At 42.9% G+C, this 19,336-nt stretch overlaps 1 protein-coding gene and 1 long non-coding RNA gene across 2 annotated transcripts in view; one reads left to right on the top strand and one right to left on the bottom strand.

The window, feature by feature from the left end:
• The window catches only part of dock3 (dedicator of cytokinesis 3), a 576,384-nt gene that overhangs the window by 212,786 nt on the left and 344,262 nt on the right, over positions 1 to 19,336 (top strand). The window lies entirely within an intron of this gene.
• On the bottom strand, positions 7,422 to 8,450 carry LOC121706857. Its single transcript, XR_006031191.1, has 3 exons — positions 8,311 to 8,450; positions 8,089 to 8,168; positions 7,422 to 7,990 (listed from the first exon to the last, which is right to left on the bottom strand). It is a non-coding gene; the product is annotated as an uncharacterized LOC121706857 (long non-coding RNA).

Raw genomic sequence — 19,336 nt, 5'->3', positions numbered from 1 at the left:
GTGATGTGCAGTAATCTCCACAGTACATGTAATTTTAGTTGTTGCACACGCAGCATGCTCTGTGTATAGCACTAAAACTTCCGGAAGTTCAACTTGACGTACTTCACGTGTGTGAGGCTGTGTGGAGCGACAAACTTTTGAAAAGTGTCCAGTCTTTTTGCATTGCCTACATGTTGCTGTTGCTGCTGGGCAGTTTGTTGCATTAGCTAAGTGGGCATCAGATCCACAGCGATAACATTTTCTTTTACCTTGGTTAACAGGTGCATTGGAACTAGCAGCATTCACATGTTTCCCTCTCCCCTTTCGTTTGAATGTATGTAACACGTGTGTCTGTTATTGCCTTGGCTTGGTCTGCAGCAGACTCAATTTGAGTAGCCAAAGTCACAGCTCTCTGTAGTGTAAGCTCAGGGTCAAACAACAGTCTTTCACGTATCCTTGGGGTGCACACATTTTCTATCAGCTGATCACGAATCATTTCGTCTGCACGATCGCCAAAATCACAAGTTGACACTAATTCACGCAGAGCTGCAACATATTGGAGTATTGACTCGTGGGGAGCCTGAGAACGTTTACGAAAAGCATGGCGCTCCGCCACTGTATTAGTCTTCGGGTTAAAGTACTCCTTAAGCACATTCACAGCTGTGTCATAATTGGTACCTGTGTTGGGAAGTGAGTAGAAAAGTCTTTGTCCCTCTGTACCGAGGCAGTGTAGTAGGACAGCTCTTTTCCTGGCAACTGGCCAATCTTCTCCAGTCGCGTTGATAACTAGCAAGTAGTTTTCGAAGATTTGTAGCCATGTTTTAAACGGCACAGCAGGCTCACCGGGGCATGGAAGAAAAAAACTCGGAAAAGGCACGTTTGCAGCCGTCATCTCCGGAGAAGTAGAAGATGAATCTCGTCGCCAATTTTGTAGTGTTTTATATAAGTATAAGTATATATACTCTTTTGATCCCGTGAGGGAAATTTGGTCTCTGCATTTATCCCAATCCGTGAATTAGTGAAACACACTCAGCACAGTGAACACACAGTGAGGTGAAGCACACACTAATCCCGGCGCAGTGAGCTGCCTGCAACAACAGCGGCGCTCGGGGAGCAGTGAGGGGTTAGGTGCCTTGCTCAAGGGCACTTCAGCCGTTGTCTGCTGAATGAAAAACACGTCAGGTTCATTAAAAAGTATTTTCTATGTGTCACGAAAGGCTTCAGAGGGTGGGTTACAGTTAACACGATAGTACCCAAATTTCAATAGCCACAGAATGGACTTTGTTTGGTATGTTTTAGGAATCACTAGCCTACATGCTTAGGCTACTTCAGGACATGACCGCCGTCACTAGTATTGCCAGTATTGCCACGGCAATACAAGTTTTCATACATGAGGTTACACTAATAAACAACGTCACAAACTGCTGTTGCGCTGCGCTTATCATCGAAGTGTTTTTCCCCATGCATTTATTCTACTGTCAGTGACTGACGCGAGAGAAGCGGGCTCTGTGTTGCGTTCATTTCAGTGACTGATGCGAGAGAAGCGGGGTCTGTGTTGCATTGCGTTCATTTATTTTCATTAGGCGTACCCTGCCGTGCCGTCCACATCTCTTCAGCACAGCAGCAGCAATGGAAACTCTTCGTTGAAGTTTTAAGTGGTGTTCAATGGTTTTGCTAAGTAGGCCAAGTTAGGCCTACAGGCCTAAATCCACATTGAATTAGTTATTGGATGATATTAAAAAGAATCGGAATTATTTGTGGTTGACCTGGACATTTCAACTTGGTAATCAAAAAGTTTTGGATTTCATGTTCACCGTGAATACAGAGCATTAAGTTACGTTGTGTCAGTGTAAAGTTAGCTAGCCTAGTCTAACCAAATATTTGTCTTACTGCCATACAAATCTAAACCACAGTAGGCTCATGTTAATCTAATGGGCTTTGAGACATCTGTTTTGTCTTGTGACAAAGTCTCTTGGTTCAATTGTTTCCAGTTTCATAGAAACAAGGGTGTTACATTTGCAGTAGCCTAACTACCAAGGCATTGCGTTGATGTTTCTCAAATTCTTGTTCTCTTCACCTATCAGGCAGCCAGTGACGTTGGAAGTGGGGGTGCGGCCACCCCCGAAGCGCACTAAGACATTTTCCTTGTAGACATACCTATGGTTACACTAGACAGGCAACTGTGCTCTGTTAGAGCACGAGGAGATTGCTAGCCCGTGGATAATATGCGGCATTTGAATGGTAGCCTATGGAACCGCGGACCGAAAGAAAAATAAACTAAACGTTTTCCTGGTTAGAAAATATTTCTTAATTTAGTGTTCTCAAATGAAGAGACATGCAATTAGGGGGTAATGGTGTCAGCGCTCATCCAATCTGCGCGTCTGCTGCGCAAGTAAAAGTGAACCACTGGAGATGGCATGTGTAAGCAACAAACAACGTTATTTAAAACAATGAAAGCGGGTCTTGCTGTCCATGAAAACAGCATAGAGACTGGCTACTCTAATCCAAAAATGGAAATAACAGGTCTTTGAATTGACACGCGAAATTAGACTGTTGTAGGCTATAGCCTAAGTTAAAAGTTGAATGGGCATAAGTCACAATTTGTAACAGAGGTAAATAGCAATGAACGGGCTGCTGCGCAAACAAATGAATTAGGGTGATCTGCATCTCCGTTCACCAAACGCTATGGTTTTGCTATCCCATTTGCACAATAAATAATTTCTGAAAGGTTCATTGATAACGTGCGACATTTCTCCATGTGGGGTAGTGTCAAGCAGTGAAGTGATAGCCTATTGCAGGTAGGTAGGTATGTTCAGACAGATGACGGGCACTGCTTTCTCTGTTGGTATTTCTGTCCCTCAGAAAACTGCGTTAAAATGGTGTTTTTAGCCGTCAAAATGTAATTCCCCCCTCTCAGAAAATACTTCCCACGTCCCTGAATCCCGGCCATAATTTGAGGATTTATGATACCTACTCTAGGCTATTCAGCCTCTATTGATGTTCATGCAAACCTGCACAGTCGACCCTCCCCCCCCCCCCCCCCCCCAATTGGGCTTGGCAAAAAAACAGACAAGTGACAGCACCTCTTCAGCAGATTTCGTTTTATTTGGAGCTCCTTATAGGCCAATTGTTTTTCATAAGGGTAGGTTTTCAGAACAGACAAGTCAAAAAAATAAATATTTTTCGTTAGTTTTGGAAGTTTATTTTTACATAGCCTACAATGGCTGGTTCTGACGAGCCGAAATTACTCCTTTTGAAACAATCACTGAGCAGGCCGAGCATTTGTATGATTACATTGCTTGACAGGGGGGGATCCTAAGTAGCTTTCAGCCATAGGGCTACTTTGAGAACATTTCCTAATTCACCCGGCACTGATATTCAAAATGTTGAAAACTATTTCGGCATACAAGCAGTTTAATTAAATGTAATTTTTGTTGTAAACAAACGGGCTACTTGGTGAGGCTTGGCCTCACAGATTCGCTCGTGCCTTAGATGGCAAGAAAAATCTTCATGTTATAGGCCTATTAACTGACCACCCGATTCACGTTGGCAGGGGGGCCCATCAGACATTTGTTCCCAGTGGTCTATGAATTGTTAACCCGGCCCTGCCCCCAACAAATCGCACCTTTCCACCTCTGGGCCGTATTCACAAAGAATTTTAAGGCTAAAAGTAGCTCCTAACTGGCGAATTTAGGAGCAACTCCTAAAAATAATGGGCGTGTCACTCCTAACTTTAGGACTCCTAATTTTGTTCACTAAATGTAATTCACAAAGCATTTTAGACCTAAAAGTAGCACCTAAGTCTGGGACAGCTTAAAAGAAGTCGAGAGGACTCCTAACTCACTAAGACCTATTCACAAACCGCTTTTTGTGGCATTTCACGTCGCAATGTTTTGAAATCCTATGCGGCTACAGGAGCTCCCAATTGCGAGGAAACAATTTTGCATTGTAGGCATAACGAACTGATGCAATAACGCCACCAACAACAAACAAAACTAGGCTACTCATTGTCAATATGTAAAAAATTAAATGTAATGTTTCATTGTGAATCAAATTAAAACGTTCTCCTCTTTGCAAACGTAGGCATAGGCATAGGCTATGGTGACAGATTAATTTAATAATATTACAAAGATACTGCATCAATCCGTATGTTTCATTAGGCTACTAGGCTATTTGTTTGGCCTTACTCTTGATTAATTTAGGCTAGGCCTTTTTATTCAGTTATTCATCATCTTCCGTCCTTGTGTAGCGCACGCATTCTCAGACCTGTCACCTGTCACTCATCATCATAAGGGAGGTGTTTGGAATCATTCCCGCTATACAATCATCAGCCAATCAAGGTGGTCACTTCAGTCAAACTCGTGCATGAGTCATCCATAGCAACGAAGACTCACTCTTAGTTTAGGAGTTGTCATTTTTCCTTACTAAGTGTAGGTCTGAAAGGCTTTGTGAATAACTTTTAAGAGAAAAGTCCTAGCTAAAATCTTTTAGTGCGATTTAGGAGTAGTCCTAGTGGTAAGATAAAAGGCTCCTGCAGAGGGGGACATGATATTTGATATTTCATTGTTATTTAAGAACATGCACCAAAATCATCTTGCTCGTAAAAAATCATCATACCGCATATTGTGGCGGGTCTGTTATTTAGCCTACTTACTGTAGGCTGCGCAAACCACAGGCCTTTATTTTGGGCAAGCATGGATTCGAGGCAGGCCTTTATTTCATTATTCCTGTGTGTGCGCGTCCCTGGATAGTGTGGCATGCTCACGCGTTATGTCTCCTTGCAAACTATAGCGAAACCATTAATGAAAGCAAAGCAACCATTTACGTCTTCATAAAATAACAACTTGCCAGATATGCCTTCATGGACAATAACGTAGACAGCAAATTAAGATGTTTTTTTGTTTTGTGGAGCGGCACCAGTATCAAAAGCAGATTTCGTTAACCACTGTGTAGCCAAGCCTTATGCCATTCCCAAGTAGCCTAAATCAAGGTCATTTTTAATTAAGCATGATTTATTTTGTTATTGAATTCATAGGCTGGGATTCTTCTTGGCAACGATTAAGTTTAAAGGTAGCCTCCTGCTTTTTCAGAAGGGGCTGCAGGCAGGCTACTGACAGAGCGACGTACAGTGGCAGAGTGACGCACAGTGGCTGAAAGTGGTACTAAAGTTTCATGCAGCTTCACGTCACGTAATGCGTGAATGAAGTGGCCATTTCAAAGTAATGCCCACTGTAATAGTGTAATTATATACTGTAATTACACTTATACATAGCCATATTCTATTGCTCTTCATCCTGCACATACACTTATTTTTAATACTAATGTTACTGTTTCTGCACTATAATGGTACTGTTACCACACTGCACATAGCTGCACATACTGTACATATCTGTTTATATGGTTCATACTAAATATCCATATTTATTCAGTTTTTCTGTAATATATTCTGTTAATACACTGCATATATCTATTTTGTTCTTACTGCTACTATAATGGTACTGCCACTACATTGCACATATCTGTACATGTTGTTCATACATTGTTCATATTACATAGCCATATTTATTCTGCGCTTATGGGGTTACTGCTAATACACTGCACATAATTATATTTAATTTATAATACTCTAAACCACCTTCTGAAAACAACTTTACACTACTGTCTACACTGCACTATATCTTTTGTCTGTCTATGCACCTACTTTGTGTATCACATTGCACTTTTCTGCTTTTTTGCACTTCTGGTTATACACAAACTGCATTTTGTTGTCTCTGTACTTGTACATTATTGCACAATGACAATAATGTTGAATCTAATCTAATCTAATCTATTATAACCCAAATGTGTTAAGGTCTTGTTATTTCATTTTATTTCAGATTTGCATCGTACAAATCTTTCCTGGCCTTTTGGAAACAAGTGGAGCCAGCTGCAAACACAACATTTGTCAGAATCTCCTCCCCCCCATTCTGCATAGCAAGGTTTATTCTTTCTATAAATCTCATACTACCTTCAAAGCTATGATTGGCAGCGCACCCCATGGTCCCATCACCTTTGTTCTCCCGCTGCATGCAGGCTCAATGAGTGACAGGGAAATCTTTAAATTGTCTGGAATAACCAAATGCCTCACACCAGAAATGGCCATTATGGTGGACAAAGGCTTTCTAGTGGACAACCTTGTCACTGGAAAGGTTTACCGACCTGCCTTCCTGGTAAAGAACACCCAGATGACCAAAGAGGATGTCCAGTGCACTCAGTCCATTGCCTGCCTCAGAGTCCACGTTGAAAGGTGCATCAGGAGGGTCAAGGAGAACAAACTGTTTGAAAAGGTTATACCTCTGTCCATGTCTGGGTCTATTGTCCAGCTGTTTTCAGTTGCTTGCCTCTTGGTAAATTACCAGTATGGTCCCCTTGTCAAGGCATGGGCAACCCAACAGTGATAAGTCCCTATTCAATTGTACTGTTTTGTAACCTGTGATTTATCTTTCATTAAATTATCAGACATTTATTTACTTGGTATTTACTTTGGTATTTATGTACTTTTATTGCCTCTTATACAGTGGCTGGGCCTCAAATACATCACACATTTTTATAAAGAATTGCATTTGTAAATGAGCTAAACACCCAACAGTAACATAAAAGCACCATCTATTGGTTTGTAGTGAAAACTAGGCACCTTGTATAGGTTTGTAATGACAACTGTATACATTACATAAGTGTTCTTTGCTTTAGAGCAGGGGTGTCCAAACTTTTTGACTCAAGGGCCGCATTGGGTTTTGAAAATTGGCCGGCGGGCCACACAACAAAAAATAATGTGTATATATATATATACACCGTATATAATGTTTTGTATAATTTAAATGGCAAAGTAATTTTGTTGTAGAAAATTAATTTCTTAAGAAATACTGTTCATTTGATGTTGTTTAATTAATTTATTAATGGTGCACTGTCACTTTAAGACTCTTTTGCCAGCTCCTATAGCCTATGGCTCAGGGTCAGTAGTGGGAACTACTGTTGCCATCGCGATTTCCTTTTAAAAGTTTCTTATAAAAAGGAGATATCAATTATCAACAATAACAAGCCAGCTGGAACCTGTCGCAATCTCTACCTCTTGTGCACGCTCAAATGCGTTCCCAATTAAATGGAGTAGCATAACGTAGTTGGATCTGCTGCAATGGAGATACTATGTATCTTGATGTAACAAACTGTTGACATTGACATGGTAAACGCTCTCTAAGAAGAGCGTAAAGTTTGCAGTAGCCTAAAGTTAATCACAACGTTGTATGCTGGAAAAAAATAGCGAGCGGCCTATGATAACCTAATTAATTAAATGCACGGCAGGCCGGATTAAAGTGCGTGACGGGCCGGATCTATGATAAACTAATAAATGCTCGGCGGGCCGGATTAAAGTGTGTGGCGGGCCGCAGTTGGCCCGCGGGCCGTAGTTTGGACACCCCTGTTTTAGAGTATTCCTTTATATAGCGTGGCTCCAATGCCAGACCTCTTTTCATGAATGATGTTTGGGCCACACCCCTGAACAGTCTTTCAGCGAGATGTTCTGCTGATGTCTGACCACCTCAAACCTCCCTAAAGTGAGAAAATGTTAATCTCATCTTTCTGACCCGATGCCATTCCACAGACATACTCTGGTCCTTGTTGCCACTTCTGTTCCCCTTGCCATTTCCCAGTTGGTTTGTAGAGATTGTAGATGCAGTTGCTGGTGGAGACTGCACACAAACTGGCAACAAGTGGGCTGCAATCTGTAGCCGTCCAAGGGCAGAGGTGGGGGTGTAGGAGCTCCAGTGTGGAGTAACATGATGCGGCTGACTGGCACTGGCTGCTGGTAAGAGATCAGGCTGCCCTCCTGAACTTTGCCCAAATCTGACTCGACCAGCGGGACATCAGCACTGTGCTATGTCAGGTGAAAAGCCTCCATATGCTTCGGTCACTTTCAAAACATCAGGATCAGGCATATCCCCCCGCATTGCCTTGTCGAGAGTGCTCCTATGTAGAACTGTATATCATAATTAAAATTAGTAAACATGTACCTATACATATCTGTGTGACACCGCATTTTCATGATTATTTTTTAATTAACAAGACATAACCTACCTAACACCACTGGCAGCTATCCTTTGTTTGGGCTTGGCAGACAGAACAACCATATCACTGACCCGGCCTGATTTTACACCCTATCAATCAATGATAAAAGTAAAAAGAAATGGCATCTCAGAGGTGGATAAATGTAACGTGTGGAAAAGATTGTCTTCTATGCACAGACAAACTACACCCAGGACATGTGGCTACTGATAACAAAAATGCTCTGAAAATTACCAGTCCTTGGCTTGTGCCAGCATTGCTCGGTCTCTGTGCAGTTTAAGACTGGGGGCACAGCAAGGAGGCGGAGCTGAGAGTAGGTCGCCATCTGAAAAAGGACAGCCACAGTATGGTTGCAAAGTGCCTTGCCAGCAGCACACGAGCACACCGTCTCATACAACTGCACCGGGGAGGAGTCTCCGAGGACAATCTAGGAAAAAAACAGAAGAAAAAGTTACTACGCATAACAAACCATAATGCAGTATAATGTAATGTGAACTATTTCCTGCTCTCAAGTTGTGAGTTTTCTCCTTTTCCTCAGGGACCTGTGGCACATAGCTCACACACTGACTCTTCCTGAACCTGGCACTTTGTTTGACACTGAGTTAAGAATATAACCGTGGCCCACTGGTTAGCACTCTGGACTTGTAACCGGAGGGTTGCCGGTTCGAGCCCCGACCAGTGGGCCGCAGCTGAAGTGCCCTTGAGCAAGGCACCTAACCCCTCACTGCTCCCCGAGCGCCGCCGTTGTAGCAGGCAGCTCACTGCGCCAGGATTAGTGTGTGCTTTCCCCTCACTGTGTGTTCACTGTTTGCTGTTTGTGTTTCACTAATTCACTGATTGGGTTAAATGGTTATGCCGATTTCAGTTATGCCGATTTCAGTCGTCCCTTTATCTTAGAGACGGATGCAAGCCATGCAGGATTGGGGGCAGTTCTGTCACAGGAGAAGGATGGGTTATAGGGCTGAAACGATTCATCGAGTCACTCGAATAACTCGATTACAAAAATTACTCGAGGCAAAAACCCTGCCTCGAAGCCTCGTTAAATTCCTATGACGCGCACTATATGTGCAGGGATCTGATTGTTCCACACGGACCGTTGTTCAGGAAGCACACCACTAGCGCGTGAATCGTACATTCTGAATTTAGCTGGCGCGATGGCGGAGTCAAGATATCCATAAATGGCAGAGAATGTCTAAAGTTTTCAAGTAAAGTTTTGGGATCATTACATACTCAAAAAGGAAAAGAACAAGCATCTGAACCTAAATATCCACTCCATGCTGTTTCACCAAGCATCAATAAAGTAGGCTAGGCTATTTATCAATCTATCTAGCCTATCTATCATCTATCTACGTAGCCTATAGCCTACATTGATGTTGGCTGATTTTAATCACATACTGTATTTGTAGCGATGTCATGATGGCTTGTTTAGCTTTGATGTTTTTAAGTAAGTAAACTTATTCACGTTCAATTGCAAGACAGTATGCCTAAAAAAGAACCCCTCACACACATGCATGCACCCTCATCTTTCCTCACGCACCGCACGCGTGCACACACACACACACACACACACACAGGTTGCTAGGTTACCATAGCAAATAGGCTCACCCCAGAAATTATTTGTTAGTAGCCTAATGGTAAAATGATTTGTTAGTCATGAAACCCATAAATGCTGCAGGTGTAGAAATCTACATAAAACAGATATTTATGTTGATGTCAGGTCTAGATTACAGCATGAAACTTGTTGTAGGCTACACGTTAATACATTAAATTGCTTTCCCTCTTCTCCCTCCCAGCACTTCACAACATAGCTGGGCGAACAAAGCTGCCCATACTAAGTCATGCACAAGAGGCTGCAATTTTACAGAGAGCATTTTGAACATTATTTAATTGATGGCACTGACACTTAAAAACACTAAATGGGTAAATTGCAATAAATGGGTTTAGTTTTGTAGCCTAATGTTGGAGTTAGAATAAATACCTCTGTGCCAATTGCTTGATCATTTTACAGCCATGTCATTTTCGTTATGCATTATGTGTTTTGGTTGTTTAAAAATGCAAAAAAAAAAAAATATCCGATTAATCGATCGATAAAGTGCTAGATTAATCGATTACAAAAAGAATCGATAGCTGCAGCCCTAATGGGTTACAGCGACCAATAGCCTTTGCTAGCCGGGGCTTGCGGCCAAGTGAGAGGAACATGTCAAATTATAGTGCCATGAAACTCAAACTCCTTGCAGACAAGTGGGAAATCACGGAAAAAAATGGCAGGTATCTCCTGGGCAACACGTTCACCGTGTACACTGACAACAATCCCCTCCAATACCTGCAGTCAGCGAAACTGGGCACTCTGGAACATTGCTGGGTTTCTCAGCTTGCCCTATATATTACAACATCTCGAGCTGATCTGATGCCAACATCCAAGACTCTTGGATGACAGAATCTTGTATGGTGGACACCATCCCTGGTCGAACCAAAAGAGACCTGAAAGTCCTGCAAGGGACTGTTCCCTGTATTTCCAGATACCTGTGGTTTTGATGACAGGGATGACCACATACCCATTAAGACAAGTGGAGTGAACCAAGGGAAGTCCACAGTTTCCCTTGCAGTGGTAAGCAGTGGTAGCAGATAAAGGTAGTGGATGGGACCTTGCACCGAGCAATCCAGGCTCCTCCTTCCAGGGATCCAGTGCTGCAGCTTTTACATCCAAAGGTGTTGCGAGTCAAAGTGCTCACTAGCCTACACAACAACCACGGCCATCTGGGGGTGGACAGGACCACAGATTTGATATGACAGAGGTGCTACTGGCCCCAGATGTGGCATGAGGTGCAATTGTGGTGATCTGAGTGTGAGCACTGTGTGGTTGCTAAAGCAAGACAACCCAAGCCAGAACCTTTTTGGGAAATATGTTCGCCACTAAGCCTTTGTAGATAATCTCCATTGACTTGACTCTCTTGGATTGGGCTAGCACAGGACAAGCGAATTTTCTGGTAGTCACAAATGTTTTCTCAAAGTTTACCCAGGCCTTTCTCACCCCTGATCAGAGAGCTTCCACCGTAGCTAAGATTCTAACTGAGAGATGATTCTATTTGTATGGCGTGCCAAGGAGAATCCACTCTGATCAGGGGCGCAGCTTTGAGGGGGAGCTGTTGAAGCACCTGTGTGACACCTACATCATAACAAAGACTAGAACCACCACTTATCCTCCAGAGGGGAATGGTCAATGTGAACGTTTCAACAGGACACTTCATGACTTGCTCAGGACCTTACCCCCTGAAAAGAAGCGTAAATGGCCCCAGTTTCTCCCTCAGCTCCTGTTCGCCTATAATATCACTGTGTACCAGTCCACACAGCACTCCCGATACGAGCTGATGTTCGGTCAGAAGCCACAGTTACCAGTCGACCACCTACTTGGAAATACTGGAGGTGACCACAGGGACAGTCCACCGACTGATTGGGTGGTGCAACATCAAGAGTACCTGACTTCTGTCTATGCTAGTGCTAGGAGACACTTAGAAGAGGCTGCGGCATATCGTAGGCATGGTGGTCCTAACACTGTAGTCCTCTTCAAAGTGGTTGTATGCACATCCAACCTCACTGAGGCCAGGTGCAGGACAAAAAAGCTTATCAAGGAAAGAAGAGTAGTTGTCCGCACACTGCAATCATAACACATAACACAACGTTTCGCCTCATCAGGCCTGATGAAGACCCTGGAGGGTCGAAACGTTGCGTTATGTTTTTAACTCAATAAATTTAGTTCTTCTAGGAGATTGCAGTGTGCAGTCCTGACACTGTACCCATATTACCACCTGGCACTCTAGTCTTTTTCTAGTGGGCAGTGGTAGTGTAGTGGTTAAGGAGCTGGGCTAGTGTGCAGTAGCCTGAAAGTTGTCGGTTCAATTCCCGGCTTTCACTGTTATGCCCTTGAGTAAGGCACTTGACCCCAAGTTGCTCCGGGGAAAATGTGATCCCTTGTAATATAGCTGATATACAGTATGTAAGATTCTTTGGTCAAGAAGTGTCTGCTAAATATAATGTACATGTAAGCTGTTTTGCAACAACCAGGGGCGTAGCCAGGATTATTTTATAGGGGGGGCCAGCTGGGTCCAGACTTTTTATTGGGGTGGCACTTGGGAATCAAAACTACAATATGAAAACTACTCAAAAAGTTTTGAAGATTAGGATATCCTGTTTTAATAATGGCAATAAATTGTGTAAAGTCAACACTGATACACAGGTCCATTCACAGACAACCTGAACAGTTTGTTGTCCACTCCAACACATTTTCCATAAATAGGCCAATGCTATAAAAAGTACATTATGATAATGCACCTTACTTAATCAGTCATATTCAAATGATGTTAACTCAAAGAACAATAATAAATACTACAAATATGGTATGCAGATATTTGATCTTATACTGATGGCAAAACTATATTTCTTTCTGATATCCAGTCCAAGTACTTGGCTGTAAGTAACATGGCTCTGAATTACGACATTAACCCTTAGAACCCTAGACTGTTTTAAGGGCTTTTTCACTACCTTTAGTTAGAAGCATTTATCCTGGTCATTGTAAGTGCCATACACAAACAAGAACAATGAGCCATGAACAAAGTGAAGGGGAAAAAGGTGTTTCTTTGTCGAATAAATTGGGATGCAATGTGAGTCTTGAATTGGATGCCATGTAGGAATTTGCTAGGATCTCAAAACCGGATTATGAACATGCTATGCCATAGAGAAACACATTATGGCATTGGATTATGAACATGCTTTGCCACCACAACAACACACAAAAACGTGGGGTAAGTAAGTCGAGCTATATGAAGTTATTATTTTGATGTCACTTCGTCTGTTTTATAACCCAGAAGGATGTACTTGGTATCAAATGGCTCTGCGTCTCCTCTTTCATCTGACATGCTTGGCATATCTATGCGATCACGGGTTCGCGAGTAGCCTAATTCAAACGAGAGTATGGGTGCGCAGGTGAACTAAATATGATGCAATTTGATTTAATTTCATGATTTTTTTGTATTTTCATACTTGATCGCACAGACAAGTGTTTAGTCTCGTTGGAAAGCCCCACTTCTGCTCTGTCACGCAGTTAAGGTTTCATCTCGTTGCAATTATCAGTTCCGGAGCAATGTAACAAAGAACTCAGGCAACGCAGCAGCCTGCCTCTGCCTGACCAGCTATGGCAAGAACCACACGCAGTCAGCAAATTATCTTTTTATAAAGTATCCTAGGCTAGACACTATTAGCCTACTTGTATTGGAGCCATCCGGAGATATGTGCCTAATATGCTTGCATTTCACCCGAATATTATCAAAATATTTTTGTAACAGCGTTACCGCAGGCATCCGCTTATTTTTGATCAGCCTCACACGTCAATGTCAGAGCCTACCTAACAAGAACAGCCCAACACAGCTCACTTTGCTATGATTCGTGTCACATTCTAACATCTTATTAACATTAATGTTCCAAGTCATCATCAACTCACCTGTTGTCACTGAGGTTAAGTAAGTAGTAGTCTACTGTGTAAGTGTTTTTAACAGATGACTTGAATTGTCCCGCTGCTGCTGCTGCACTAGGCCTACAGTACTCACGATTTGATTAGAACCGCTACACTTCCTTTCAAAGTACCGTTGAAAAATGGCAGCAATCTTTTTTTTTTTTACTTTTCACTGAACGGAGCTGGGGGGGCCAGCAGGGTGGCCAAGCTTAGATCAGTGGTGGCCGTGGCCCCCCCTGGCCACCACGTAGCTCCGCCCCTGGCAAGAACCATTTTCACGGTCGCCACAAAATCGAGGATGGGTGTCTACCAAGTGTGAAATTGTAGAGTGTCTTGATGGAATTGACACACACTATAAGATCAGGCTGTATGGGGAAGAGGGCCCCCTTAAGACGTTCCACTCTTAATACTGCCAGACAGCATTCAAACCCCTTCCAACTCCCACAGTCTGTTTCACATGAGTTCTCTGCCAGTGTAGCAGAAGTAAATATTCTCCCCATCCCCTTCAGGCCTTGGCAGTAGATAGGTATGCTACCAGGACAGTGAACTTTAAAGCAGGTGTGTATGTGGAAAAGCTGACCTGCAGCGCTGGCGCACACGCCCACCCGTGGGTGGTGATCATATACGTAGCTTCCTCTCTGGGAGAACAATGCCGGTCATTTGAAATTTATTGGCGCATGGGTGTTTGTGGTTGTTGTTGTTGGAAGAACATGGCTTTATTCTTAATTCTAAGACTACATTGCTTCTCGCACGCCCGGCCTGTTGGCTGTGGATAACCCGTTGCTTTTAAAGAGAGCAAATGCACATGGTTTAGTGTTTGAGCAATGTTTTTCCTTGAGTTATTTGTTTTTTGTATTAGTTCAGGCTGTGAGAGGGTCATCCGTGGTTTGTCTGTTTGTTTGTACCTTATATTCTTTTGTTTGTTAATTTTGCCTACTGTTACTCAACTGCCCATGCCTATGACACCTAGTGGTGTACTGTGTTGCCTGTACTATTATAAGATTATTTCCAAGACAAATTTCTCTTAAGGTACACAATAGAATGACATGGCAGGTCAAGGAAAGCATCAAGAAAAGCAAAGATTAAGAAATCGTTTTTTTGACATAGGCAACAAGGGTGGAGATGTTTTTACACTTTTCAGACACTCAAAGTTTGAAAACTATGGATATTGTTTTAGAACCAACAACCTTACTACATTATCTGGGGGTTTTGTGTGCAAAAAGTGGAATTAATTGTCAAAAAATTAGAAGAAAATATGAAAATCACTTTTCAGACTAGATATAATCGCTTATTTTAAAACATACAGAAAAAAACACTAAAGATGGATCGTGAAAATTTGAAGACAAAAAAAATCTTGTTCCTTAGACTCTATATTAGCAAAATATGCAAAATCATTTAAGTGACACATCAAGATCGTTCAGGAACAATTACATGGTGCAATCACTCAAAAGTGACGAGGTTTGCTCCAACTGGCTGTTTAAGTACAGCCACTTACAGCAACACACATCATAGGCAAAATGGCTTTTTAATGCAGACCATAGGTAGCGTTTCTTTTTTAACAGAATAGCGTTTACATTACACCTTTTCACTTTTAACCCAATTATTTTGGGGTCCAATAAAACATCAATTTCTTTACCCGATTGATGTGTATATTATACATCTATTTGATATGGCGTTTTACAAACGGAAGTTCGGGAGGAGCGTGACGGAATTTGCCACGCCTCCTTCTTCAATCAGTCAGGTTATTTATTTGCAGTCTACCTGCCGAAGTTGCAGCATCGGTGTTACTCTCGCAGTGACTACCGGTCAAGCAGAACTTGCTGCCCATGATTGCTTGTTACAGACCTTCATGGTCTAGGTTACGTGGGGAAACTACTGGAGGGATGTTTCTTATCTTGTTGCTTTGTATTAGAGCTGTTTGTATAGCCCACTCGTTCCTGCTGAATGTCGAGATGCATGTCACAAACATGTATGGCCTACTAGATAAAGGCACTTGTTTTGCTATTTGTCTGTTTAGCTAACAACTTTTTGGTCGCATTGGGTGTGTTAATGGTTACAGGCTCACGGAGTAGCCACTACTGCTTGTCTGGAGGCATATGGTGAACTGAGGTCAGTGTAATGTTAGGCTAAATATCCCGTGAATCACACTTGAACATTGCAAGCAGCCATGTTACATTGACGTGACATTTCTGATAAATCAGGCTTCCAGTCTGTCCTTCGTGGTTTTTTGGTGAAGTTGCTTGGAATTTTGTTAACCAACGTGTTGTCTATTCTTAGTTGTTTGTCATTCAAATTTGTTTCAGTAGCCAGTGTGCCTGTATTCCGTTATTTGCGTGGCAGCTTGTAACTTCTAACACGTTACATCCTTGCCACTTCGTTTGTTTTAGCAGTTCACTAGTTCTCCCTCATTACAGATGGCTAAAGGTTAGCCTACACATGAAATTGGTGAACTACTAGGCTACAAACTACTGCCGTTTGTCAAGGGTAATTAGATACGACGAGAGACTGAGATTTATCAGGGTCATGATAGATGGCCTGATGGAAGATTCCGAAACATATGATTTGACGGTATCTAGAAGATACCTGATGACGAGTGATGAAGTTCATAAGAGATATGATGACTCGATATGAGAACACTGAATATAGGATAATAGTTTGAAGTTGTATAGGCCGACGACTAGGCCTACTTGATTTTAACTAAACTTATGCAGCAGTGCGAGGTGCAAGAATATACGAGTGAGAATACAAGGTGCTGACTGTGCGTTGTTTATGGGAAAATTAATTTACTCTAGTGTCGGTTAAAGGAACATAGACTATAATAGCCTATTGCAACGAAAGTAACCACCACCAGATTTGTAAGTATACCTTAGTTGATTCTTGATAGGGCCAACTGAGCATCTGGAATGAGATGATCCTCCTCAGGTCTTATATAGGACTCGAAAGCAGATGAGGACCATCTTCCGAGCAACTTGATGGATGAAGTCGGTAATCCTAGTTCAGCCGCTGAGGTAGCAGCGCCAATACAAATGGAGTGCCCGATATAGTGTGAAGGCGAGAGGCCACAACTCCACACCACCATTGTTAGGTAGATTATAAACCAGTGCTTAGACAAAGGCCGCCCAGTAGGAAGAATGAATAGTGGTGAATTAGCTAGAGAATGTGGGCAAAGTTTTAAGAACTTAATCATAGAGAAATAAGGGCAGAACGTAGTAAGCACTTTACATATTTTAATAGAGGTACCTGAGCCTGATGTATCTGTTTTAGAATGTTTCAGAAAGATAGTATAGTAGTGCAGAGAAAAACAGAGGTCAGAAAATGTGAGGTCTCGAGAAGGGTTAAAAGTCTGAGCGTCAGAACAGAATTCACCAGAACGCATAAAAAGCCATGAGAAAAACAGCTTCTAGAAGTATATCAATATAGGGCGTGAATAACCCCTGCCGTAGTTTAGACACCAAAGTGCGAAGAATGGAAGGGGTGATAGGAAATCGTTGATCCAGGACTGATACAGTGGTTTTAGCTATACCTTTAAGTAGCAACCGTATGGAAGGTACGGAAAACAGGCTTAGAAAATTAGGGTCATTTAGCCTTGCGTGAAATTGGATGCCCGCTAACATCCTTCTAATTGATGAGACTTTGATTTTACGTGATTCGAAATTGTGAACGATACAGGCGCACATGGTTGGAACGAGTATTGGATAGACGGGCAATTGTAGAGATAGGCAAAATAAAGTAAAGCAGGTCCAAGCGGACTTATAAACTTTGAGAGTGCTTGGGGCTATTCCCTTAACCATGTAGTCTCTCACTCTGTCTAACAGTGAGGCCATTGGTGATTCTAATCCAATATTAGATCTGGGAAAGGTGGGCACGCAATCGGCTCCAGGTCGGCAGCTGGGCAGCGCCGTCTGAACTCCTGAAATCGAAAACGAGAGAGAGCATCAGCGATTACATTTTGGTAGCCGGGGATATGTTCTGCACTAATGATAAAATTATGCATGACGGACTGCCAAGTTAACCGTCTAAGTAGGGACATAAATTTGTTGCATGGGGATCGTCCTTTATTAAGAATGCATACTACTGCTTCGTTGTCGCAAAAGATGTTGATCCGTTTGCGAGACCAAGTGGCGCCCCATAAGACACTGGCTACGACGATTGGAAGCAACTCGTGCAATGCTGAAGAGGCAGACCCGAGGGCAAAGTGGGAGAAATCAGGAGACCATTTCTCAGCAAACCATTGCCCTTGGTAGAAACCCCCAAAACCGACAGAGGGAGCTGCGTCTGTGTACAATGCCAGTGACTGATGATTCGGGCACGTCATTGTAAAAGAACGAGATGCCGTTCCAGTTATTCAGAAGATGAGACCAGAATCTTAGATCGGATCTGCAGCCCTCGTCGAGACAGACCAGATCACTTAATTTGATGACTGAGTGCGCTAACCACGTCGGAAGACTGAAATGACTCAGCGATGGACCTGATCCTGACTAGTTTCTCATTTGGGAGAGAGGCTTGCATTTCCACTGAATCCAGCAGGATTCCGAGAAAGAGAAGAGACTTACAAGGACCTACTGTTTTCTCAATGGAGAGGGGTACGCCTACATCGTGGAACACTTGCTTAAGGCAGTCGAGCACTGACGTCTCGGGAGACAGAAAATCAATTAGCAGAAAATCATCTAAAAGGTGTAAAACGAATGGCAGTTTGCTCACATTTAGCAGAATCCAACACAAGGCTTCTGACAGGCAGTTAAATATGTAGGGGCTGCTTGTACAGCCAAATGTCAATCTAACAGCGAAGTAAAATTTCGACTCCCATTTGACCCCGAAGAGATGCCAGTCTGCGGGATGGATGGGCATGACTTTAAAGGCGTCTGTGATGTCTGCTTTTGCTAACCACGCTCCGTGGCCTGCTATTTTAATCAGATGAATCGTGTTGTCGACGGATGCGTAGTATAGCGAGAATGGCTGCTGGGGAATACACTCATTAACGCTGGCTATAGTATCGGAGTGAGGAGACAAAATGAGTCGCTTCTTGCCTGAGTACTTGCGGGTCGCTACTCCTAGAGAGTTGATCCTGAAGGTAGAGAAGGGAGGAGTACTAAAGGGGCCAATGACATCATTTTTATTCACTTCTTTAGCCAGTAAGTTTGAAACAGCATCGGGTTCAGTGAGAGCAGACTGAAGGTCCCTGGCAATAAATGATTTGCGAAGTGTGGACATAGCACCCACCCGAAATCCCTGGGAAAGGCCCGTGATCAAATAATTAGCAAATGAGGGGTCTGGATGAGAGGACAGAAGGTGTGAGAGGACTGGTACATTAATGGGGGTCGATGGATGTCTGCTTAGAATTTCTTTGGTGGAGCCTTTCCTCGCACGGGAGGCCTCGTGCGTCGGGGGCAGACTGATTTCGGGTGGGGTTCTTTGCAGAAACTACAAACATGCAAAAAACGACAATCACGAAAAGAACACACAGCTTCGTTGAAGTTATTACACAGAGTTCCCCTATTAAAGTGTATGAAGGGGCGACCTTGCCTGTCGCGCCCACTGCTTACAGGATCGGAGCTGGAGACAGCAGACGATGGCTTTTGGTCGTATGTCTTGGGGCAGAATGCAGCGGTGTGGTTATGGGCACTACATATGAGGCAGGTTATCGTGCGGTGCCCGCCGAAATGACGCACCAAAAGTTCAAAGTCTGTCACGGCCCAATTCAACCTGCTGTTATGCAGAAATAGGAAAGTGGCGGACTTGGCAGAAAAGGCTAGG

Source organism: Alosa sapidissima, chromosome 4 (genome assembly GCF_018492685.1).
Source record: "Alosa sapidissima isolate fAloSap1 chromosome 4, fAloSap1.pri, whole genome shotgun sequence".
Classification (NCBI taxonomy): Eukaryota; Metazoa; Chordata; class Actinopteri; order Clupeiformes; family Clupeidae; genus Alosa; species Alosa sapidissima.
This window is presented reverse-complemented; position numbering and strand designations above follow the sequence as displayed.